This window comes from Amia ocellicauda, chromosome 14 (assembly GCF_036373705.1).
Source record: "Amia ocellicauda isolate fAmiCal2 chromosome 14, fAmiCal2.hap1, whole genome shotgun sequence".
Classification (NCBI taxonomy): domain Eukaryota; kingdom Metazoa; phylum Chordata; class Actinopteri; order Amiiformes; family Amiidae; genus Amia; species Amia ocellicauda.
The window spans coordinates 22368352-22395098 of NC_089863.1; the positions used below are offsets into that span (position 1 = coordinate 22368352).

The following is a 26747-nucleotide window of genomic DNA, read 5'->3' on the forward strand; positions in this document are numbered from 1 at the left end:
GAAGGAGATACAAAGTTTGAGAGTGTCTCGTTTTATTTCTGAAATATAACTCCCAGAAAGTATGGTCTTTGTGTTCTTGAAATTGAATAAACTCAAAAGAAAGAAATGGTCCAATGAATTGCCGAGGAAAAGTCTAGCCGCTGTATTCTGGAATGAAGAAAAAAATGAAATGACAAGGGCAATCAAAGCAAGTAAGACAGTAGGCTGTGTGGCATACGCTAGCCAGAAATCGAACGCAACTCACAAGAACAGGAACCTTGTATGATACCACTACACCACTGGCGCTGCGGGGAAGCTCTAGATTCTGTCACCGAAGCAAATGCACAAGACATATAAAACGCGTCCCCTGGGGCACAATGGTCATTTAATAATTATCTGTAATAATCTGCAGTCGAACTGCTTAATACGTACCTAGCTAATCACTACATCACAGGCGCATGGTTGTCATTCGGGGAAAATATGTGTTCACGAATGTTCATCGGAGTGGTTGTCATGCTAAGAGGTCAGTTGGAGTAGAGGGAGCTGGCCATGCCGTGCCTCGTTGGCGCAGTAGGTAGCGCGTCAGTCTCATAATCTGAAGGTGGTGAGTTTGACCCTCACACGGGGCAAGCACTCTTCCTTTATCTTTGAGTTCTACAACACTGATCTCCAGCTGCAGAAAAAAGGCACACACCTGTGCAATAAAGTAGTTGCTTGCGCTGTCTGAAGAAATTCATGGCAAAATGCCAAATCCTGGGATGGAACAAGGGACCTTTAGATGTTCAGTCTATCGCTCCCCCAACTGAGCTATTTCTGCCATTGGTGAGATGACGTCGTGATCCCAAAAGTCAAAGTGAAGGAAGCCCTGGCAGAACACAGTCATTGAAAAGTTCATTGTTTTCCATGACGTCGGCAACGACTCAATTTGATCACTGCAGCACAAGTCAGGTTGGCCGAGTGGTGTAAGGTGCTGCGTGCAGGTCATCATCTCCTGTAGAGGCTTGGCTTTGAATCCCACCTCTGACAAGGGTCCTTTTACCACTCAGGAGCACACACTTACCCGTGCTGGCGACAAGGACAACAAGAGTTGAGGACTGTGTTGAAAACGACATTACACAAAGAATTCAATGTTGAAAGAAATACATCAATACATAAATCAATGGACATGTATTTATTCATTGATTGATTGACTTCAACATGTCTTAATTTAGTCGCTGTACCCACAAAGCAACACTCAGCATAGTGGAGGCTATAGCTCGGCGTTATTGCGTGTACCTTACATGTATCACCCCTGGCACCTGGCCCTGATAACTCCCTACTTTTTGACCACAGTCTGTCTGTGACTTGAACCCGAGAAGTAAAAATGATGCACATGGGCGCTTGCAATCTCGTTGTTTCAATCACATATCACAGTGGATGCGTACACACGGTGTTTCTCGGAGATTGCTGGGACAGTAACGAATGTGTTCCTTGCTTTACATGTCATCTAGCGCACAGTAGCTTTTTCTCCTTCTTTTTGCCCATATCATCCACATATTGTGCCTTTGGGGAACGCCTCCGAAACAGATTTAGAATGCTCTGAGATTCAAGAAACGACAGTGCAACTCTTTTCCAGGGTTGTGGGTAACGCGTTACTAAGTAACGCATTACAGTAATGTTATTACTTTTGGTAGTAACGAGTAACGTAACGTGGTATGTTTCCAAAAGGAGTAATAATATTACAGTTACTGATTCCTTTTTTTTGTTCTCGTTACTGCATTACACATTGTAACGATATGGTCTTAATAAGGACGATAAGGACGTCTATGTCGTACATTAAAAATATTAGAAAAACTGTCGTTTGCAGTTACAAATCTGTAGTAAGAGTAATAAGTTAAAGGAGTCAAGTTGAGACATTTAAGATGCAGATCTACTAGCACATATCTTGATGATGATTACAATAATAACAATAATAAAAATAAATAGCAAAGATGTATTTTAGTGTTGCACGTTTTCTTATGGTAACGTAATGCTTGTCTGAGTATAATGTTGTCTATACACGTTTAGCTACTGCTAATATCTCTTAAACAGAAACGTGTATTTATTATGCTGTCTCCAATCATCTAAAGCACAAAGAATAAAACAGCCACAAAAGTCCTTTCCACACCAGGCTCTATCGCTCGTAGTGTTGCTTTCAGTCTTCATTTTTAAAACGAAACACAAAACCAAACCCACAATCGCTCCGCTCCTCCCACAACAGGGGGTGGACTTCCGACACTGGCCTGGTTTTCCTGTGGCGCTTTATTAGAACAGCAAGAGATAACTGTATGTTTCTGTCTTTATTCGACCGCATGTGTGGGTGTAACTTTGTAATTGTTTAATGAGGTCCCGCAACGTTTGGGGTGAAATGCAAAGTAATCTAATAGTAAAGTAACTAATTACTTTGCCCAGAGAGTAATAAGTAAAATATATTGTTATATGAGTAAAGAATACAATGTAATACATTTCTTTTTGTGAGTAACGACACCATCACTGCTCTTTTCGATCTCGTTTTGCATGTATGTTTGTTGTTGACAGAGATACAAAGTTTGAGAGAAGACAGGCTGGCATTGGGGATGTAGCTCAGTGGTAGAGCGCATGCTTTGCATGTATGAGGTCCCGAGTTCAGTCCTCGGCATCTCCAGACTGTCTTTTAATGGAGCCCGTGCACTATGTCATTGGATGCACATAGCAAGTACCGATCAAATCGGGAGCCCGTGATTCATCGGTCACACTAGCATGGGCCTTTTCGGCACTCTCTCCCAGCATTCGTCCGAGAAACAGCGTGTGTATGTATTCATTGTGAGAAGTGAAACAATGGGCCGGATTGCAAGCTGGTTCTGTATACACTCACCTAAAGGATTATTAGGAACACCATACTAATACTGTGTTTGACCCCCTTTCGCCTTCAGAACTGCCTTAATTCTACATGGCATTGATTCAACAAGGTGCTGAAAGCATTCTTTAGAAATGTTGGCCCATATTGATAGGATAGCATCTTGCAGTTGATGGAGATTTGTGTGATGCACATCCAGGGCACGAAGCTCCCGTTCCACCACATCCCAAAGATGCTCTATTGGGTTGAGATCTGGTGACTGTGGGGGCCAGTTTAGTACAGTGAACTCATTGTCATGTTCAAGAAACCAATTTGAAATGATTCGACCTTTGTGACATGGTGCATTATCCTGCTGGAAGTAGCCATCAGAGGATGGGTACATGGTGGTCATAAAGGGATGGACATGGTCAGAAACAATGCTCAGGTAGGCCGTGGCATTTAAACGATGCCCAATTGGCACTAAGGGGCCTAAAGTGTGCCAAGAAAACATCCCCCACACCATTACACCACCACCACCAGCCTGCACAGTGGTAACAAGGCATGATGGATCCATGTTCTCATTCTGTTTACACCAAATTCTGACTCTACCATCTGAATGTCTCAACAGAAATCGTGACTCATCAGACCAGGCAACATTTTTCCAGTCTTCAACTGTCCAATTTTGGTGAGCTTGTGCAAATTGTAGCCTCTTTTTCCTATTTGTAGTGGAGATGAGTGGTACCCGGTGGGGTCTTCTGCTGTTGTAGCCCATCCGTCTCAAGGTTGTACGTGTTGTGGCTTCACAAATGCTTTGCTGCATACCTCGGTTGTAACGAGTGGTTATTTCAGTCAAAGTTGCTCTTCTATCAGCTTGAATCAGTCGGCCCATTCTCCTCTGACCTCTAGCATCAAGAAGGCATTTTCGCCCACAGGACTGCCGCATACTGGATGTTTTTCCCTTTTCACACCATTCTTTGTAAACCCTAGAAATGGTTGTGCGTGAAAATCCCAGTAACTGAGCAGATTGTGAAATACTCAGACCGGCCCGTCTGGCACCAACAACCATGCCACGCTCAAAATTGCTTAAATCACCTTTCTTTCCCATTCAGACATTCAGTTTGGAGTTCAGGAGATTGTCTTGACCAGGACCACACCCCTAAATGCATTGAAGCAACTGCCATGTGATTGGTTGGTTAGATAATTGCATTAATGAGAAATTGAACAGGTGTTCCTAATAATCCTTTAGGTGAGTGTAAGTGCGCAGGCTGTAAGATTTGGGCGCTTTAAACGGCACGGTGTACTTGAACATCGTCATCATCACGTTGACACACATGCCATCTAAAACGCGCGTTGTCTTTACTTGTTGGCTTGAAGTTAAACACAGACCGTCATCAGGACTAGGGAATTAGCGGGGACAGGTGCCAGGTGTGATACATTGGAGGCACACGCACTAACACCGAGCTCATTGGCTCTACTAAGCTACTAAAAAAGAAGTGTTAACCAAGCACCGACCGATGCGTTTTCTCCCACTGAATTGTGCACCTCGAAAGTCTACCAAATGCAGACTCCTTAAGCAAAGCATTGTCCCCCACAGGACACCGACTTATATGTAAACCCTCCCTCTCTCCATAATCAATCCATCAGCAAGGAACGGACCTAAATTCATGAGTAAATTACACATGCATTCAAAGCAATATGTAGAGCACGCTGTATCGGATATGCACCACTACTACTACTACTACTACTACTACTACTACTACTACTACTACTACTACTACTACTACTACTACTACTACTACTACTACTACTACTACTACCAATAATAATTTAAAGAGGAGCGTTTCACCACCCGCCTTGAAAGCAGCGAGCTCTTGTGGCAAGGGTAGCACGTCTGACTCTAGATCACAAGGGTGCGTGTTCAAATGACGTCGGGGTCAGTGTTTTGTACACTAGCAGTAACCAGTAACACTAAGGTTGCATGAGTAATTGCACAGCTGACAGTGTAAAGTGCTTACCACCTTGTCGTTGATCTTGCAAAAAGGTAAGCACAAGTATTTACAAGTTGCCACAGAGAGAGACCGGATAGTACAGGTGAGAGGTAGCCATCTTGTTGTTTGACTAGTTTCAGAATAGTCTTAGCATTGCTCATTTTGTTTTAAGTTTGCCTTAAATTGACGTTAGCATTGTCTGTAGTTTGCCTAAATTGAAGCCAATTCAGTTCAGCTGCTGAGTTGGTGAAAGTAAACAGGTTATAGAAGGGAGTTTCTGTCTAGGACTAGCAGGAATTCTGTTGCAGGAGGAGCCAGGTGGGGCCAATTAGGTGTGAATTGGGGGTAAAACCTAGGAGAGTTGAGACCTTAGAGCAGGACAGCGTAGAGAACTGCTGGGTTACAGTAGGTCGTAACCGCAGAAAAGGGCGTGCACACCCCGTAGAGACACCCCAAGAGCTTGAATTGCCCAACAGGTTCCAACTGCTGGACACCGAGTTGGACAGTGACAGCTCAGAGGGTGATGGGGGGCAGTTGAGCACCAGAGCACCATGGTGCCCAATCCCCCCCCAGACGAAGGAGGTAGCTATAGTAGGAGACTCAATTCTTAGAGGTGTAGATCACACAGTGTGTTCTAGTGACATGGAGACCCGCATTGGTATCTTGCCTGCCTGGTGCTCAGGTTGCAGATCTCCCTAAACTAGTAGACGGGCTACTGGCCAAAGCCGGGGGGAATCCACCGGTCATGGTCAGGGAGACAGGCAGAGATTAGAAAGTTTAACACGTGGTTGAAAGCTTGGTGTAGGGAAGAGGGGTTTAGGTTTATGGAGCATTGGTCTTTCTTCTGGGATAGATGGGACCTGTACAAACCGGACGGTCTACATCTAAACAGAAGGGGGGCTAATGCATTGGAAGAGCGTATGTGCAGTGAAATTGAGAATCATTTAAACTAGAAACCAGGGGGGCAGGGAGCTTTGACAATGGGAGATGTTCCACTAAGGAAAGGAAACCAAGGCAAACTGCCAGTAGGAAAGTCCTGAAATGTTTGTACCTCAATGCCAGGAGTATAATGAACAAGATGTTAGACTTGGAAGCCACAGTGCTGGTGTGTGACTATGATGTTGTAGGAGTGACAGAAACATGGCTTACAGAAAATGATGGGGATGAATACAAGTTGGAAGGATATACACAGTTTAGGAGAGACAGGCAAAATCGAAGAGGGGGTGGGGTAGCATTATATGTGAAAAATGACATTGAGGCAGAAGAACTTGTATTAGATCCCAGTAACGGAACAGAATCTTTGTGGGTGAAACTTTTGAACAAGAGATCTGGAGGATTAGCGGTAGGAGTGTGTTACAGGCCACCAAACTCAGATATTCAGAAAGATGCTGCATTGTAAAGTGTAATCAGGACTGCATGTAGCAAGGATGTGGCTGTTATAATGGGGGATTTCAATTTCCCAAACTTAGACTGGGAAAGCCCAGTGGGGACTACAGAAGCAGAAATGGAAATGGTTGAGATGGTAAATGACTGCTTTCTAACTCAATTTGTCAGGGAACCAACCAGAGAGAGCGCATGTATTGACTTGATCTTTTCAAATGACCAAGATAGAGTCAGGGGGACAGTAGTTAGAGAACCAATGGCAAATTGTGATCACAATATGGTTGTCTTTGAGGCATTCTTTCAAAAAACAAGGTCCAAGTCTAAAACAATGGTCTACAATTTTAGAAAAGCAAACCTTGAAGGTATGAGACGGCACTTAGAAGAGGTAGACTGGAGCACACTGGATGCAGAGTTAGTTGAAAATGCATGGGTATATTTTAAGAATATACTACTCGAGGCTCAGGAGCAATTTGAACCAAAACTTAGCAAATTGAGGAACAAAAATCATTGGCCAAAATGGTATAATAGAGGTATGCAAAAAATATAAAGAGGAAGACAATGTTGTATAGTGCATACAAAAGGGATGGTGACGAAACAAAATACATAGAATATGTTGAGCTGCAAAGAGATCTTAAGAAAGGGATCAGGAAAGCAGAGAGGGAATTAGAAAGAAACATAGCTCTTGGAGCTCAAACCAATGCAAAGAGCTTTTTTCAATATCACAACAGCAAGCGGTTAATAAAGGAGGAGGTGAAACAGATAAAGGGCAAAAACGGAGGTATCTTGGAAATTGAACAAGATGTGGCAAATATTCTAAATGAGTATTTCACAGAGGTTTTTACAAAAGAAAAAACAGATGACATGCCACAGGTTGACAATCAGTCCAGTCAAACCCTAAGAGAGATCAGGATAAATGAGGAGGAGGTACTAAAGGGACTAGCAGAATTAAAAACAAACAAATCACCTGGGCCAGATGGGATAATTCCAACAGTACTTCAAGAAAATAGGTGGCTCAGCAGATACAATCTTGGCAGCACAGGCTATTCAGAGGAACTTAGATAATATTCAGTTGTGGGCTGACACCTGGCAAATGCAATTCAATGTGGACAAGTGCAAGGTAATACATGCAGGTACATGATGTCTTAATGATTATCCTTATTAGTCTGTTGTCGATCTGCTTAATACGTACCTAGCCAATCACTACATCACAGGTGCAGAGACAATCAGTATGAAGGCGAACACGATTTCGTTAACGTGTGCCCATTTACAAATTCAATGAATGTATACATAAATAAAGCAGATCTGGGTTTTTTTGGGAAACATTAAGGACTGGTTTCATAAATGCGTCCATAAGTCCATAAACGCCACGAGTGCAACTCTATTGTAGCTGCTGTTACTGTACAATTCATCGTGATACGTGTGTGTTTTATTTCAGCTGTAACTCGCCCTGGTTAAGCACATCTACGGTGTAATTTAAAAATATTACAGAAATTGTCGTTTGCAGTTACAAATCTGTAGTAAGAGTAATACGTTAAGGGAGTCAAGTTCAGCAAGTTAAAATACAAATCTACTAGCACATATCTTGATAAAGATTACAATAATAAATATAATAATAATACATAGCAAATATTTATTTTAGTGTTGCACATGGAAAGTTTTCATACAGTAACTTCTGAATATAATGTTGTCTATACCCTTTTAGCTATTCGTAATATCTCTTAACAGAAACTTGTATATTTGTAGCTGTCTCCAATCATCTAAAGCATACAGAATAAGAGAGCCACAAAAGTCCTTTCCACACCAGGCTCTATCGCTCGTAGTGTTGCTTTCTGTCTTCATTTTTAAAACGAAACACAAAACCAAACCCACAATCGCTCCGCTCCTCCCACAACAGGGGGTGGACTTCCGACACTGGCCTGGTTTTCCTGTGGCGCTTTATTAAAACAACAAAAGATAACAGTATGTCTCTGTCATTATCAACTGCTTGTGTTGGTGTAGCTTTGAAATTGTTTATTGAGGTCCCGCAACGTTTGGGGTGTAATGCAGAGTAATGTAAAAGTAAAGTAACTAATTACATTCTCCAGGAAGTAATAAGTAAAGTGTTTAGTTACTTTTGATATGAGTAACGAGTACAATGTAAGACATTACTTTTTGTGAGTAACGACCCCAACACTGCTCTTTTCCTTCTCTTTTGGCTTGTTTGTTTGTTGTTGAAGGAGATACAAAGTTTGAGAGTGTCTCGTTTTATTTCTGAAATATAACTCCCAGAAAGTATGGTCTTTGTGTTCTTGAAATTGAATAACCTCAAAAGAAAGAAATGGTCCAATGAATTGCCGAGGAAAAGTCTAGCCGCTGTATTCTGGAATGAAGAAAAAAATGAAATGACAAGGGCAATCAAAGCAAGTAAGACAGTAGGCTGTGTGGCATACGCTAGCCAGAAATCGAACGCAACTCACAAGAACAGGAACCTTGTATGATACCACTACACCACTGGCGCTGCGGGGAAGCTCTAGATTCTGTCACCGAAGCAAATGCACAAGACATATAAAACGCGTCCCCTGGGGCACAATGGTCTTTTAATAATTATCTGTAATAATCTGCAGTCGAACTGCTTAATACATACCTAGCTAATCACTACATCACAGGCGCATGGTTGTCATTCGGGGAAAATATGTGTTCACGAATGTTCATCGGAGTGGTTGTCATGCTAAGAGGTCAGTTGGAGTAGAGGTAGCTGGCCATGCCGTGCCTCGTTGGCGCAGTAGGTAGTGCGTCAGTCTCATAATCTGAAGGTGGTGAGTTCGACCCTCACACGGGGCAAGCACTCTTCCTTTATCTTTGAGTTCTACCACACTGATCTCCAGCTGCAGAAAAAAGGCGCACACCTGTGCAATAAAGTGGTTGCTTGTGCTGTCTGAAGAAATTCATGGCAAAATGCCAAATCCTGAGATGGAACAAGGGACCTTTAGATGTTCAGTCTATCGCTCCCCCAACTGAGCTATTTCGGCCATTGGTGAGATGACGTCGTGATCCCAAAAGTCAAAGTGAAGGAAGCCCTGGCAGAACACAGTCATTGAAAAGTTCATTGTTTTCCATGACGTCGGCAACGACTCAATTTGATCAGTGGAACACAAGTCAGGATGGCCGAGTGGTGTAAGGTGCTGCGTGCAGGTCATCGTCTCCTGTAGAGGCTTGGCTTTGAATCCCACCTCTGACAAGGGTCCTTTTACCACTCAGGAGCACACACTTACCCGTGCTGGCGACAAGGACAACAAGAGTTGAGGACTGTGTTGAAAACGACATTACACAAAGAATTCAATGTTGAAAGAAATACATCCAATACATAAATCAATGGACATGTATTTATTCATTGATTGATTGACTTCAACATGTCTTAATTTAGTCGCTGTACCCACAAAGCAACACTCAGCATAGTGGAGGCTATAGCTCGGCGTTATTGCGTGTACCTTACATGTATCACCCCTGGCACCTGGCCCTGATAACTCCCTACTTTTTGACCACAGTCTGTCTGTGACTTGAACCCGAGAAGTAAAAATGATGCACATGGGCGCTTGCAATCTCGTTGTTTCAATCACATATCACAGTGGATGCGTACACACGGTGTTTCTCGGAGATTGCTGGGACAGTAACGAATGTGTTCCTTGCTTTACATGTCATCTAGCGCACAGTAGCTTTTTCTCCTTCTTTTTGCCCATATCATCCACATATTGTGCCTTTGGGGAACGCCTCCGAAACAGATTTAGAATGCTCTGAGATTCAAGAAACGACAGTGCAACTCTTTTCCAGGGTTGTGGGTAACGCGTTACTAAGTCTGAGTTGTAGAACCACGTTGGAAATAAGTGGAGAAGTCGCGGAGATAAAGCAAATAGAACTTTAATGGAGCCGGCTCGGAAGCTCCACGTCAGAAATAATTCCTTCAGTGAGACTTAATGTTTACAAACATGTGTACAACTTTATAGGAAAAATGACGTAACATCTTATGGCCGTTCATCCAATCTGAAGATTTTATGATCTGTCCACCCGTGAAGAGGTGATGGATCCAAAGCAGATGTCCATCTTTGATGTGCACTAGGAAGATGCGATCCCACGGTCGTCATTTACCTAGTGTCAATCGTTCTTTAACAAAAACAATTCCTGCCTATCTGGAGAAACGATTAAGTCATAAACAAATTCTCAGCAGACAGCTGTAGGCTATTTCGGCACTGTGTAATCTTTCATTACTGACAGGAGTTTCTAACAAATCGACCTTGTTAACCCTTTACTTGTCCTGCTAAATCGAATCTGCTCAATCTGTATACAAAACTACTTCTAATGCTAGTATTAATATAAAACATTATATAATTATCACAACACACTTTCTTCAACTTCCTATACAGAGTCTTCATTCCCTGCTGTTTGGCAATAGAGCAAAGCGGAAAGAAGCCAAAGAAAAGTTATGTTTATCAGTTACAAGCAAGGGGTTAGGAAGATTTGACGCTGCGTTTTCAGCTCCTTCATCCCAACCCTTCCCCGTGGGGTGTATATGTGTGTATGGCGAGTGTAAGGGTGTCCCTGCTGTCGGGGAGAGCGATAAGTGTGTGTCCCTAAATGTGAATGTACAGAATGTCCTGTAGGCGTGAGTGAGTGACCTTTGTAATAGTATCTTTCCAATGCATCCTTTGGTTTTCCTTGAGTCATGAGGTTTATTGCCTTTGATACTAAATCCATTTGTCCTCAGTCACATGGAGCCTCCAGAACCAAGGGGATAGAATAAGATTTGTGTCAATGGGTGTGTGAGTTTTGCTCCTCCCGAGTGAGGGACGGTGTCGTTTAGTAGAAATTTAGAGAAAGTCTGCCAACGAGGGTGTTTTAATTGCAGCTGTAACCATAGTAGATACATTATGAGGTTTACAAAGTTGTTGAGATGCTCTTTGAACAGTGTATTTAAGACATAAAAAAGAAACATACAGACATAGCAGAATAGTAACTACCGATATCAATCCTTTTAATACAATCATACCCAGATTATCAAAGGTATCAGCAAGCCATCCCCAGAGGGTTTTTCCTCCGGAGGACTGGTGTATCTTTGTAGTTGCTTTCCTAATGTGCTCTATAAGATTATAAATGTGTTCAGAGTTATCTGGTATGTAAGTACAGCATTCCTGCCCTATAATGGCACATGTCCCTCCTTGTGCTGCTAGCAAGAAATCTAGAGCTAGCCTGTTCTGGAGGGCAACAGTTCGCATAGCCACTATTTCAGTTGTTAAATTGCTGAGAACTTCAGTTGTAGAAATACTTAATGTTTCTAATATACCAGCTACTAATCTGATTTCCTTTATTGCTCTTCCGACTCCATACATAGGAAATAGTATGGAAGCAAACCTGTCTCCTTCCCCTATCTCACCTTTAGGGTGAGTAAATTGTTCTATATCTGGAAGGTATTTATCTTCAGTGTGGCGCAAAGCTGGCACCACAAATCCTAAATAACAAGAACCTGTGAACTTACAAGGAAGTTCCCAATATGCCCGCATGCCGCATATCCAATAAGTCCCATTCCATGGAGCGTAAAATCGACAAGTCTGATACCTAAAGTCAAGACCATCGATAGCCACAGTGTGATTACAAGTACTATTACCTATCAATTGGGATTGCATGGTTTGGTTATAGTATGAAACACACACAGATCCTTTGTTACTGTGAGCCAAGTCAATATATGGCATTTTAAAATATCTTCTATTCTGATCCATCTTCGGTCTAAAGTACCATTCTCCTGTGATGCCTAAGGCATAATCATATGCATACCGTACATTAGAGGCAACTCTAAGTTGTGAATAATCAGAAAATACTGGAATTGGAATGGGGATCATTGGAACCCCTTTCTTAGTGTCGTGTGGAATGTGGGAACAAACCCAACATTTTGTTTTATTAAGGGCATTTGCATAGGTGCGTGTCATTTGGATAAATTTGTTATCTGTCCATGATTCAACTAAGGACAGGCAGATCAGTCCAAATACTCTAGTGTACACAGTCGTCGTCATGCTGGATTATCTCTTAGTACCTGTAGGGGGACAAAACCTTTACCAGTTAGGGGAATGTCTCTCAAAATTCAGGAAATCTGCAACTGTTGCTTTCCTAGGAATGAGAAAAGATAAAGGTTTAGTACACAGTTCTCCTGGATTATAATTTTTAACTTGTGAACAATGTTTCCATCTAGTACCCCCCTCCTGTCCGTCAATACAAACCGAAGTGTCTGTAGAAAGAAGGACATTATGTGGTCCTGTCCATTTGGGCCTGAGCCCTGGTCTGCTTGGAAATTTTTCACACATTACTTGTGAACCAACCTCAGGAAGTGTTGTTGGCATTTCCTCTTTGAGTTCCAAGTCTCTGAGGGACTGGAGATCACGTGCTTGTGATCTAAGTTTTTTTAAGTGTGTACATAGCTGTGCCACATACTGTTTAAGATGGTCTTTGAATGGAGCACTGGGATCAATGGGACCCCAGATGCCAGCAGGGAGTTGCATAGCTCTCCCTGTCATTAACTCATATGGAGAAAGCTGAGTACTCCGATTAGGTGATGCTCTAAGTTTATACAGCACAGCGGGGAGTGCTACTCTCCATCCCTTGCCTGTAGTTAACAGGGCTTTTGCCAAACTTTTCTTCAGTGTCCGGTTAGTGCTCTCCACTAAGCCTGAACTCTGAGGGTGATAAGGTATATGAAATCGTTGTTTTACCCCAGCAGTAAACATGCTTCCTTCATCACCTTACCGGTGAAATGAGTCCCTTGATCTGAGTCCATTTGACGGGGCACACCCCATCGAGGAATAACCTCAGTTGCTAGGACTCGTGCTGCAGTGGTGGCAGAGCAGTCCCTGCAGGGGAAAGCCTCAACCCATTTTGTGAAATGGTCAATTATTACCAAGCAATAGGATGTCCCATGACATTTTGTCAGGGGTCCTGTAAAGTCAATTTGAATATTTTCCCACGGACCTCGAGGCCGGGGCTGGTGTGATTTAGTGACTTTGATCGGTTTACCTGGGTTTACTTGTGCGCAAGGAATACACTGTTGACACCACTTCGCAGTGTCCCTGCCTATGCCAGGCCACCACCAGTGTTCACGCAATTGAGTTAACATGGCCTTGCGACCCGTGTGAGCTGGGCCATGGTACTGGTCCAGAAGCATTGACCTAATACACTGGGGTGCTAATACACATTGTAAGTTAGGACTTCGCCACAAACCGTCTGAGTGTACTGCACCTCCCTTAACCCACTCTTGTACTTCATTCTTCTCACAGTCTTTCTGTAGCTGTGCGAGGTCAGAATTTTTTTTCTAGGATACTCGCAAGTTTACTAGAGCAGGGGAATCCTGATAACGTCACATGACTGCCTGTCTCTGCTGCCTTTCTCGCAGCTAGGTCTGCAAAGTGATTCCCACGGGTGCGCGGGCATCCATCATCAGAAAGACTCTGATGAGCTTTCACTTTAACTACTGCTACCTTTTCTGGAAGGTGTGCTGCCTCAGCTAGGGCTATAACATACTCATAATGTTTGATTACTTCTCCTGCTGTTGTTATAAACCCTCTACATTCCCAGGTTGCCATATAGTCGTGTACTACTCCAAATGCATAGCGACTGTCAGTGAAAATATTAACTTTAATGTCTTTCGCTATTTTTAATGACTCAGTCAACGCCACGAGTTCTGCCACTTGGGCTGAACAGTGTCCTGGCAGGGATCCAGATTTTACAACGGTGCTGTCATCCAATACCACCGCCCACCCAGTGTGGGGGATTCCATCTATTATTTTCCTGGATCCATCAACATATAGTTCCAAGTCAGGGTCTGTGAGGGGGTTTTCTAGGAAGCGACTGTGGTCCTCCTGGAGCACCAGCTCAGAGCATGTATGCTCTTCTCCCTCCCCTAACATCCCATCTGCTGGGTTTACTCGTGTGTCTTTTATTATTTGTATGGATTTATCTCTGGGGAGCAAAACGGCTTCCCATCCAGCTCGTCTACTATCGGAGACTGAACGCAATTTGCCGGTGTGTAATAATTCAACTAACGTGTGTCCTGTATGCAGAATCAACTGTGTGTTCATTACAATCGGCTCGCATGCCTGCACTGCCCAAGAGGCACAGTCTACTGCTGCCATAAAGCGATGCATGCCTGCTGCTACCGTAGGTTGCTTTGTGGAGTAATAGGCGACGGGACGTTGCCTATCCCCATGTTCCTGTGTCAGAACTGCTGTATAATAGATCCCATCTTGGGAATAGTAGAGGTGAAATGGTTTAGTATGATCTGGTAACCCGAGGGCGGGGGCATTGCTGAGAGCCTGTTTTATTACACGATAGGCTATTTCCTGTTCATGTCCCCAGTCTATGGGGTCCAAGGGAGCCGGGCTTCCTTTGATTAACGCCTGTATCGGACCTGTGGCTTGTGTGAAATTAGGGATGAAAGTGCGGCAATAATTAAGGAGCCCCATAACTTTACACACAGCCCTAACATTATGTGGTTTTGGCATATTTTGAATGGCTTCTTGCCTATTATGCGTTATAGATTTTTGTCCTTGTGAAATGTTGTGTCCGAGATATTGAACCTTAGTTAGGCCTATTTGTGCTTTCTTAGGGCTTGCTTTAAATCCTGCCTTTTGTAAGACACCGAGGACTGTAATTAATGCGCCTAAGTGTGCGGTCTCATCAGGAGACGCAATCAAAAGATCATCCACGTACTGGATGATTAAACTATCCCAGGGTGTCAGACCCATTGCTTCTAAAGTCTTGGCCATTGCCTGGTGAAAGAGTGTTGGGCTGTTGTGAAATCCCTGTGGCACTCTAGTCCATGTGTACTGTTTGTCGAATACAGTAAACGCACATTTATTTTGGGAATCAGAGTGGAGTGGCAGGCTCCAAAATCCATTGCTAATATCCAGGACCGTAAAAATAGAGTGTTCGGGTTTCAAATCGTTTTGAATTGGCTACAATCGGGTGTAATCGGGGTGTAACTTTATTCAATTGTGTGTAATCAATTGTAAGTCGCCATGAGCCGTCTGGTTTTGCCACTGACCAGATTGGAGAATTAGTGGTTGAATGCGTTTCGCGTATTATTCCTTCATTTTGCAATGTTTGAATAATTGTCTGAACTGCCGTAAAAGCTTATGGTTTAATAGGATACTGTTTATGTGCTTTGTGTACTGGACCTGGGATAACTATAGGTTCAATTTGTGCCAGACCACAATCTTGTTAATGTGTTGCCCAAACATCAGGAAATGCCTGACACACGTGTCCAAGTGGTGTGTCTGGCCATATATGAGATGTTGACGGTGTGAGTGAGATACTAGCGCAATTTGTTGCGTATCTTTGTGTATCCTTTTTTTCCCGTGTATATTGGTCCATATTATGCGATTATTATTAGCATCCATTAGTGCGCCGGCTTCTCTAAGGATATCTATGCCAAATATTGTCCCCTCTGGGTTTTTACAACCCCAAAAAGACACTGGAATTAGGAGATCGCCTATTTCTAGAAGATGAGGTATGCTGAGTGTGGCTGTGATACATGCGCCGCCTACACCTGAGATCTGTAGTCTGTGTTTAGTCAGTGGGAGGGGGAGATCGGTTATCGAGACAGAGGCACCTGTATCCACCAACATTGAACACAGCCGACCCCCTAACAGTGCGGTTATGTGCCGACCTCGGGTGCCGAGGTGACCTATTTCCTATTTAGTTTCTCTGTCAGATCTCAGATGATCTGCAGAAGCTCCGCGTTTCCTCTGGGCTGCCTGGGTTTGTCTTGGTCTGATTCCAGGGCGCTTCGTGTTCGCCTGGAGCGCCTGCTTTCCAGCACTTGTCTCCCGTGTGCCCTGTCCTCCCACAGAAAGTGCACTTAGGGCGGGTTGATTTAGACCGACAGTCTTTAGCGACATGTCCTATTTTTCCGCAATTGTAACATTTACCTCCGTTTTGTGTAATGGCAGATATAGCTGCCACAGCATTTATTTTAGCTTTTGACTGCTTGTTTTCTACCTCTGAAGCCCATTGTACAATTGTACAGTCACACCCATATTGAGGATGTCTTGGTGTGCTTTACAAAACCCTTCTTTTAGTAATTTTAAAAAGATTGCATTATCACGTTCGGTGTCTGGCATTCCGGAGTGTTCTCTAAAAGTAGTGTACTTTCGTTCCGCATAATCGTAGCAAGTCTCTCCTGGCTTCTGTACGACGCCACAGACTATACCCCAATTTCCCTGTCCTGCTCCGAGAACTGTCTTTACAGCCGTGATGAAGTTAGTGATCCTTAGATTATTATTATCATTTCCAGCTGTTATCCAGGTACCATCCTGCTGGGCGGCTTTTAACCCGTCCCAGATTGGCCTTGGACATTTAGTTTTAATTATTATATGTACGTCTCTAGCGTGCATTTGGTGTACATCTAACATCTCATAAAAATTTTCCCAGAAATCCAGATTCCCATGATTGGGTTTAAGTTTTGGAAGGTCGCTTAAAATTGTGTGTTTCTCTCCGGGTGTGAAGGGGCGATGCACCGACGTTGTTAATGCATAAAATTGTCCGTCTACATCGCGGTGTTTCCTTAGTGCGCGTCTCTATAGGTGCTAATTTTACTTTCTCTGACTTGAATGAACTCAAATCTGGGTAAAGTTTAGACTCTGTTCTATTATCAGTGGGGTTGTCTGAATGTTTATATGGTGGAGGGGCAGAAGTTTTTCTCTCTCTTTTCCTTATTCCACCATTCTCTATGCTGTTTGGGAACCCAGTTAGGATCCCATCCTGCCTTTTCCATCTTAAGTTGAAGTTTCTTAAACTTCTCTTGTAGGTATTCACATATAGACACATCTTGTAATGCCATAATGCCAACCCTATCTTTGCCAATGATGGGGCTATATCGTTGGACTTTACAGTACCTCCAGTTCCGTCTGGTTATTGACTGCCACTAACTCTGGCCCTGGCGTACAATGATTTCCTTGCTTAACTTGGGGCTCAGCAGGCCTCGTAATCGTACCTTTCGGTTCCTTTGGTATCTCTCCCTGCAGATCTGTCTTACCTGGAGTTCACCCTACTGTGAACCTCCGCTGTACAGTCAACCTTTCTATTTGTTTTACCTCTACCTCTCCACAGGTTCTCTATAAATTACAATCTGATAGCCAAACACAATCCCGAGATCAAATCTAAATATACAGGGTGGTAATTTTTAAAGGTACTCACCCTTGCTTTGGTCCCGGGAGTGGAGGCAAGTTCAGATCCTCATTCGTGACGCCAAGTTGTAGAACCGTGTGGGAAATAAGAGGAGAAGTCGCAGAGATAAAGCAAATAGAACTTTAATGGAGCCGACTCGGAAGCTCCACGTCAGAAATAATTCCTTCAGTGAGACTTAATGTTTACAAACATGAGTACAACTTTATAGGAAAAATGACGTAACATCTTATGGCCGTTCATCCAATCAGAAGAAACAGGTCCGGGTCCGTTTTACGATCTGTCCTCCCATGAAGAGGTGATGGATCCAAAGCAGATGTCCGTCTTTGATGTGCACTAGGAAGATGCGATCCCACGGTCATCATTTACCTAGTGTCAATCGTTCTTTAACAGAAACAATTCCTGCCTATCTGGAGAAACGATTAAGTCATAAACAAATTCTCAGCAGACAGCTGTAGGCTATTTCGGCACTGTGTAATCTTTCATTACTGACAGGAGTTTCTAACAAATCGACCTTGTTGACCCTTTACTTGTCCTGCTAAATCGAATGTGCTCAGTCTGTATACAAAACTACTTCTAATGCTAGTATTAATATAAAACATTATATAATAATCACAAAACACTTTCTTCAACTTCCTATACAGAGTCTTCAGAGAGTTAGTTGAAAATGCATGGGTATATTTTAAGAATATACTACTCAAGGCTCAGGAGCAATTTGTACCAAAACTTAGCAAATTGAGGAACAAAAAACACTGGCCAAAATGGTTTAATAGAGGTATGCAAACAAAAATAAAGAGGAAGAAAATGTTGTATAGCGCATATAAAAGGGATGGTGATGAAACAAAATACATAGAATATGTTGAGCTGCAAAGAGATCTTAAGAAAGGGATCAGGAAAGCAAAGATGGAATTAGAAAGAAACATAGTTCTTGGAGCTCAAACCAATGCAAAGAGCTTTTTTCAATATCACAACAGCAAGCGGTTAATAAAAGAGGAGGTGAAACAGATAAAGCGCAAAAACGGAGGTATCTTGGAAATTGAACAAGATGAGCAAATATTCTAAATGAGTATTTCACAGAGGTTTTTACAAAAGAAAAAACAGATGACATGCCACAGGTTGACAATCAGTCCAGTCAAACCCTAAGAGAGATCAGGATAAATGAGGAGGAGGTACTAAAGGGACTAGCAGAATTAAAAACAAACAAATCACCTGGGCCAGATGGGATATTTCCAACAGTACTTCAAGAAAATAGGTGGCTCAGCAGATACAATCTTGGCAGCACAGGCTATTCAGAGGAACTTAGATAATATTTAGTTGTGGGCTGACACCTGGCAAATGAAATTCAATGTGTACAAGTGCAAGGTAATACATGCAGGTAACAAAAATGTCCACTATAATTACACTATGGGAGGTAAAGATCTACATGAAGTAACGCATGAGAAAGACCTAGGAGTCTATGTGGACTCCTCACTTTCTCCATCCAAGCAATGTGGGGAAGCAATAAAGAAGGCAAACAGAATGCTAGGGTATATTGTCAAAAGTGTAGAATTTAAAACATGGGCAGTAATGTTAAGACTGTACAATGCGCTAGTTAGACCTCATCTGGAATACTGTGTACAGTTCTGGGCACCACACTTCAAAAAGGATATTGCTGCCTTAGAGGCAGTTCAGAGGAGAGCAAGGGAAAGTCCTACTCGGAGAGACTGAGGGAACTGAACCTTTTCACCCTGGAACAGAGGAGACTACCCGGGGACACAAATGGAAATTGGGCTTCAAGGCATTCAAAACGGAAAACAGGAGACACTTCTTTACACAGAGAGTAGTCACAATCTGGAATAAACTACCCAGCGATGTGGTTGAAGCTGAAAGTTTGGGAACATTTAAAAATGGTCTGGAATGGATCCTTGGATCACTTCGATATTAATGAACACCAAACGAGCACGATGGGTCGAATGGTCCCCTCTCATTTGTAAACTCTCTTATGTTCTTAAAAGGGTCTGAAGCAGCATGAAAGAGCACACTAGGCAGCTGTGAGCAGACAGAGAGGGGAGTGTATTTTGTGTTGGCCGAGAATCGAACCCGGGTCAACTGCTTGGAAGGCAGCTATGCTAACCACTATACCACCAACACCTAGAAACTAGTTCATCACCATATCTCACTGTGGTTGAACATGATTCCAGGATTGCAAAGTGGCAGGCAATTCGTTTTCCAAATTGCAATCGGTGAACATTTGGGAAGCCCTGCGTTATCTGCAGTTTCCTGTTCCTGAGTGCGGAAGGAAAATGTCCATTAGCATCTTTCCAGATTGCACTTTATTCAGACCTTTCCGAAATTAAACAAAACCAAAGTTGAAACACACCAGAGGATGGTTTCAATCCATCGACCTCTGGGTTATGGGCCCAGCACGCTTCCGCTGCGCCACTCTGCTCCTTGGGCACTCACCCACCTGTTAACATCACAGCCACTCCTATATTGCATATTGCAAGCAATACAAGTTTGCAAAGCCCTGCGTTATTTCCACTTTCCTGTTCAAGACTGCACACCGAGCTTCTCCATGCGCTGGGGCAGCTTTCCAGGTTTCAGTGCCTTCACATTTCACCCTGTATGTGCTGTGGGAAGCATCATGTCAATTGTTTTGTACTAAGCGGATCGGGGCTCAGTCTGAGCTCAGATCCGAGCTTAAAAATGACCGTGCTTCTGAGCAGCTGGGACTCAAAGCCACACTCCCTGGCTTAGGAACCCAGTGTCTGATCCACTAGGACACTGGGGCTCAGCCAGACAGTATCGGAAAATGGAAATAAATTAATTAATTAATAAATAAAAAGATGCTGCGCGTTACACAATAGACACCAGGTAAAGAAGTGAATAGTTACAGGATCTGTCACGTAAGCTCCTCAACTTGAAACGGGCATGTACGAACTCCTGTGAAATAACACGAGATGGATAACTCCCCCTTCTCTGCTGCAGCAGAATGTGACTACCTATTGCGCAGATTATTGCGTCAATTGATTCGAAATGAGGGCTGGCATTTGTCACCAATGTGTCTCGTTTTATTTCTGAAATATAACTCCCAGAAAATATTGTCTGTGTTTTTGAAATTGAATAACCTCAAAAGAAAGAAATGATCCAGTCAATTGCTAAAGAAGAGTCTTGCCGCAGCATTCTGGAATGAAGAAAAGAATGAAATGACAAGTACAATCAAATCAAGAAAGAGAGCGGGCTTTGTCGGATGTGCCAGCCGGGAATCGAACCCGAGTCACAAGAATGGGAATCTTGTATGATACCACTACACCACTGGCGCTGCTGGGGAAGCTCTGGCTTGCGTCCTTGAAGCAAATTCATAGAAAGCGTCCCATGGGGCAAGATGATGTCTTAATGATTATCCTTATTAGTCTGTTGTCGATCTGCTTAATACGTACCTAGCCAATCACTACATCACAGGTGCAGAGACAATCAGTATGAAGGCGAACACGATTTCGTTAACGTGTGCCCATTTACAAGTTCAATGAATGTATACATAAATAAAGCAGATCTGGGTTTTCCTATGAAACATTAAGGACTGGTTTCATAAATGCGTCCATAAGTCCATAAACGCCACGAGTGCAACGTGCAACTCTATTGTAGCTGCTGTTACTGTACGATTCATCGTGATACGTGTGTGTTTTATTTCAGCTGTAACTCGCCCTGGTTAAGCACGTCTACGGTGTAATTTAAAAATATTACAGAAATTGTCGTTTGCAGTTACAAATCTGTAGTAAGAGTGATACGTTAAGGGAGTCAAGTTCAGCAATTTAAAATACAAATCTACTAGCACATATCTTGATAAAGATTACAATAATAACAATAATAATAATACATAGCAAATATTTATTTTAGTGTTGCACATGGAAAGTTTTCTTACAGTAACTTCTGAATATAATGTTGTCTATACCCTTTTAGCTATTCGTAATATCTCTTAACAGAAACTTGTATATTTTTAGCTGTCTCCAATCATCTAAAGCAGAAGTATTTACAAGTTGCCACAGAGAGAGACCGGAGAGTACAGGTGAGAGGTAGCCATCTTGTTGTTTGACTAGTTTCAGAATAGTCTTAGCATTGCTCATTTTGTTTTAAGTTTGCCTTAAATTGACATTAGCATTGTCTGTAGTTTGCCTAAATTGAAGCCAATTCAGTTCAGCTGCTGAGTTGGTGAAAGTAAACAGGTTGTAGAAGGGAGTTTCTGTCTAGGACTAGCAGGAATTATGTTGTAGGAGGAGCCAGGTGGGGCCAATTAGGTGTGAATTGGGGGTAGGTAGACAAAAGCTACTTAAAGCAGCTGTTGAGAAAGAGCTGTGCTGTTTTTCGCTGACAAAAGTTAGGCAGTTGACTAGCAGCAGGAACCAAGAGAAGTACAAACAAACAAACAAACAAACAAACAAAAAGTAACATTTAGAAGCATGTGGCCACTACAGTGTCAGGTTTGCAGAATGATTGCCTTCCTGGATGAACTCATCCAAGAAGGCTTCATATGAGAACGTTGTCGGCAGGTTGAAATCCTAGAGATCAATTGATCTTGAGGCTCAGCTTGTCGATCTGCGCTGTATTAGGGATATAGAAGAATTGGTCAATCAGCCCATGAGAGAGATGGTGTGCACGCCAAAACCTAGGAGAGTTGAGACCTTAGAGCAGGACAGCGTAGAGAACTGCTGGGTTACAGTAGGTCGTAACCGCAGAAAAGGGCGTGCACACCCCGTAGAGACACCCCAAGAGCTTGAATTGCCCAACAGGTTCCAACTGCTGGACACCGAGTTGGACAGTGACAGCTCAGAGGGTGATGGGGGGCAGTTGAGCACCAGAGCACCATGGTGCCCAATCCCCCCCCAGACGAAGGAGGTAGTTATAGTAGGAGACTCAATTCTTAGAGGTGTAGATCACACAGTGTGTTCTAGTGACATGGAGACCCGCATTGGTATCTTGCCTGCCTGGTGCTCAGGTTGCAGATCTCCCTAAACTAGTAGACGGGCTACTGGCCAAATCCGGGGGGAATCCACTGGTCATGGTCAGGGAGACAGGCAGAGATTAGAAAGTTTAACACGTGGTTGAAAGCTTGGTGTAGGGAAGAGGGGTTTAGGTTTATGGAGCATTGGTCTTTCTTCTGGGATAGATGGGACCTGTACAAACCGGACGGTCTACATCTAAACAGAAGGGGGGCTAATGCATTGGAAGAGCGTATGTGCAGTGAAATTGAGAATCATTTAAACTAGGAACCAGGGGGGCAGGGAGCTTTGACAATGGGAGATGTTCCACTAAGGAAAGGAAACCAAGGGAAACTGCCAGTAGGAAAGTCCTGAAATGTTTGTACCTCAATGCCAGGAGTATAAGGAACAAGATGTTAGACTTGGAAGCCACAGTGCTGGTGTGTGACTATGATGTTGTAGGAGTGACAGAAACATGGCTTACAGAAAATGATGGGGATGAATACAAGTTGGAAGGATACACACAGTTTAGGTGAGACAGGCAAAATCGAAGAGGGGGTGGGGTAGCATTATATGTGAAAAATGACATTGAGGCAGAAGAACTTGTATTAGATCCCAGTAATGGAACAGAATCTTTGTGGGTGAAACGTTTGAACAAGAGATCTGGAGGATTAGCGGTAGGAGTGTGTTACAGGCCACCAAACTCAGATTTTCAGAAAGATGCTGCATTGTACAGTGTAATCAGGACTGCATGTAGCAAGGATGTGGCTGTTATAATGGGGGATTTCAATTTCCCAAACTAAGACTGGGAAAGCCCAGTGGGGACTACAGAAGCAGAAATGGAAATGGTTGAGATGGTAAATGACTGCTTTCTAACTCAATTTGTCAGGGAACCAACCAGAGAGAGCGCATGTATTGACTTGATCTTTTCAAATGACCAAGATAGAGTCAGGGGGACAGTAGTTAGAGAACCAATGGCAAATTGTGATCACAATATGGTTATCTTTGAGGCATTCTTTCAAAAAACAAGGTCCAAGTCTAAAACAATGGTCTACAATTTTAGAAAAGCAAATCTTGAAGATATGAGACTGCACTTAGAAGAGGTAGACTGGAGCACACTGGATACAGAGTTAGTTGAAAATGCATGGGTATATTTTAAGATTATACTAATCGAGGCTCAGGTCCAATTTGTACCAAAACTTAGCAAATTGAGGAACAAAAAACATTGGCCAAAATGGTTTAATAGAGGTATGCAAAAAATATAAAGAGAAAGACAATGTTGTATAGTGCATACAAAAGGGATGGTGACGAAACAAAATACATAGAATATGTTGAGCTGCAAAGAGATCTTTAGAAAGGGATCAGGAAAGCAAAGAGGGAATTAGAAAGAAACATAGCTCTTGGAGCTCAAACCAATGCAAAACTGAGCCAGGAAATTGCAGACCAATCAGTCTGACCTGCATCACCTGTAAAATGTTGGAAAAAATGATTAGACAGAAAATAGAGGCGCATCTCAATGAAAACCATATTCTCGGAGCTAGTCAACATGGGTTTAGACGAGGCAGATCATGTCTTACTAATTTATTAGAATGTTTAGAACATGCAACTGCAGCTGTAGATCACGTGAAAGCATATGATATGATATACTTAGATTTCCAAAAAGCTTTTGATAAGGTTCCACACCAAAGACTGATCCTCAAATTGGAAGCTGTAGGCATTCAGGGTAATGTAAGTAGATGGATTATGAACTGGTTGATGTCTAGGAAACAGAGGGTGTCGATTAGAGGAGTCACTTCTAACTGGAATGAGGTTGTTAGTGGAGTTCCACAGGGATCAGTACTAGGGCCTTTGCTTTTTCTAATCTATATTAATGATCTGGACTCTGGGATAGTTAGCAAACTTGTCAAATTTGCAGATGATACTAAAATAGGTGGCTCAGCAGATACAATCTTGGCAGCACAGGCTATTCAGAGGGACTTAGATAATATTCAGTTGTGGGCTGACACCTGGCAAATGAAATTCAATGTGGACAAGTGCAAGGTAATACATGCAGGTAACAAAAATGTCCACTATAATTACACTATGGGAGGTACAGATCTAGATGAAGTAACGCATGAGAAAGACCTAGGAGTCTATGTGGACTCCTCATTTTCTCCATCCAAGCAATGTGGGGAAGCAATAAAAAAGGCAAACAGAATGCTAGGGTATATTGTCAAAAGTGTAGAATTTAAAACAAGGGCAGTAATGTTAAGACTGTACAATGCGCTAGTTAGACCTCATCTGGAATACTGTGTACAGTTCTGGGCACCACACTTCAAGAAGGATATTGCTGCCTTAGAGGCAGTTCAGAGGAGAGCAACCAGACTTATTCCAGGTCTGAAGGGAAAGTCCTACTCGGAGAGACTGAGGGAACTGAACCTTTTCACCCTGGAACAGAGGAGACTACGTGGGGACTTGATCCAAGTCTTCAAAATCATGAAAGGCATCGACCACATCAAACCAGAGGAGCTTTTCCAGATCAGCAGGGACACACGCACCCGGGGACACAAATGGAAATTGGGCTTCAAGGCATTCAAAACGGAAAACAGGAGACACTTCTTTACACAGAGAGTAGTCACAATCTGGAATAAACTACCCAGCGATGTTGTTTAAGCTGAAAGTTTGGGAACATTTAAAAATGGTCTGGAAAGGATCCTTGGATCACTTCGATATTATTGAACACCAAACGAGCATGAAGAGTCGAATGGTCCCCTCTCGTTTGTAAACTTTCTTATGTTCTTAAAAGGGTCTGAAGCAGCATGAAATATCACACTAAGCAGCTGAGAACAGACAGAGAGGGGAGTGAATATTGCGCTGGCCGGGAATTGAACCCGGGTCAACTGCTTGGAAGCCAAATTGCTATCGGTGAACATTTGGGAAGCCCTGCGTTATCTGCAGTTTCCTGTTCCTTAGTACGGAATGAAATTGTCCATTAGCATCCTTCCAGATTGCACTTTATTCAGACCTTTAAGAAAAGAAACAAAACCAAAGTTGAAACATAGCAGAGGATGGTTTCGATCCATCGACTTCTGGGTTATGGGCCCAACACGCTTCCGCTGTGCCACCCTGCTCATTGGGCGCTCACCCACCTGTTAACGTCACAGCCACTCCTATATTGCATATTGCAAGCTTTACAAGTTTGCAAAGCCCTGCGTTATTTCCACTCTCCTGTTCAAGACTGCACACCGAGCTTCTCCATGCGCTGGAGCAGCTTTCCAGGTTTCAGTGCCTTCACATTTCACCCTGTATGTGCTGTGGGAAGCATCATGTCAATTGTGTTGTACTAAGCGGATCGGGGCTCAGTCTGAGCTCAGATCCGAGCTTAAAAATGACCGTGCTTCTGAGCAGGATCAGAGCTTGATACGGCTGTTTAACATGCAGTGAATTTCCGTGTGGTGGGCGAAAGCAAAGCAAGGATCACCCCAGCTGGGAATCAAAGCCACACTCCCTGGCTCAGGAACCCAGTGTCTGATCCACTAGGACACGGGGGCTCAGCCAGACAGTATCGGAAAATGGAAATAAATAAATAAATTATTAAAAAAATAAAAAGATGCTGCGCGTTACACAATAGACACCAGGTAAAGGAGTGAATAATTACAGGAACTGTCACGTAAGCTCCTCAACTTAAAACGGGCACATACGAACTCCTGTGAAATAACACGAGATGGATAACTACCCCTTCTCTGCTGCAGCAGAATGTGACTACCTATTGTGCACATTGTTGCGTCAATCGATTCGAAAAGAGGGCTGGCGTTTGTCACCAATGTGCCTCGTTTAATTTCTGAAATATATCTCCCAGAAAGTATGGTCTTTGTGTTCTTGAAATTGAATAACCTCAAAAGAAAGAAATGGTCCAATGAATTGCCGAAGAAAAGTCTAGCCGCTGTATTCTGGAATGAAGAAAAAAATGAAATGACAAGGGCAATCAAAGCAAGTAAGAAAGTAGGCTGTGTGGCATACGCTAGCCAGAAATCAAACGCAACTCACAAGAACAGGAACCTTGTATGATACCACTACACCACTGGCGCTGCGGGGAAGCTCTAGATTCTGTCACCGAAGCAAATGCACAAGACATATAAAACGCGTCCCCTGGGGCACAATGGTCTTTTAATAATTATCTGTAATAATCTGCAGTCGAACTGCTTAATACATACCTAGCTAATCACTACATCACAGGCGCATGGTTGTCATTCGGGGAAAATATGTGTTCACGAATGTTCATCGGAGTGGTTGTCATGCTAAGAGGTCAGTTGGAGTAGAGGTAGCTGGCTGTGCCGTGCCTCGTTGGCGCAGTAGGTTGCGCTTCAGTCTCATAATCTGAAGGTGGTGAGTTCGACCCTCACACGGGGCAAGCACTCTTCCTTTATCTTT

The 26747-nt window shown here is 43.0% G+C and overlaps 6 non-coding genes across 6 annotated transcripts; 4 read left to right on the forward strand and 2 right to left on the reverse strand.

Moving 5' to 3' along the window:
• Positions 1 to 535: 535 nt before the first annotated feature.
• trnam-cau (transfer RNA methionine (anticodon CAU)) lies at positions 536 to 608 on the forward strand. The gene has a single exon. It is a non-coding gene; the product is annotated as a tRNA-Met (tRNA).
• Positions 609 to 2569: 1961 nt separating this feature from the next.
• On the forward strand, positions 2570 to 2641 carry trnaa-ugc (transfer RNA alanine (anticodon UGC)). The gene has a single exon. It is a non-coding gene; the product is annotated as a tRNA-Ala (tRNA).
• A 6289-nt stretch (positions 2642 to 8930) lies between these two features.
• On the forward strand, positions 8931 to 9003 carry trnam-cau (transfer RNA methionine (anticodon CAU)). The gene has a single exon. It is a non-coding gene; the product is annotated as a tRNA-Met (tRNA).
• A 10437-nt stretch (positions 9004 to 19440) lies between these two features.
• On the reverse strand, positions 19441 to 19512 carry trnag-ucc (transfer RNA glycine (anticodon UCC)). The gene has a single exon. It is a non-coding gene; the product is annotated as a tRNA-Gly (tRNA).
• A 1100-nt stretch (positions 19513 to 20612) lies between these two features.
• trnag-ccc (transfer RNA glycine (anticodon CCC)) lies at positions 20613 to 20683 on the reverse strand. The gene has a single exon. It is a non-coding gene; the product is annotated as a tRNA-Gly (tRNA).
• Positions 20684 to 26654: 5971 nt separating this feature from the next.
• Positions 26655 to 26727, forward strand: trnam-cau (transfer RNA methionine (anticodon CAU)). Its single transcript has one exon. It is a non-coding gene; the product is annotated as a tRNA-Met (tRNA).
• Positions 26728 to 26747: the final 20 nt, after the last annotated feature.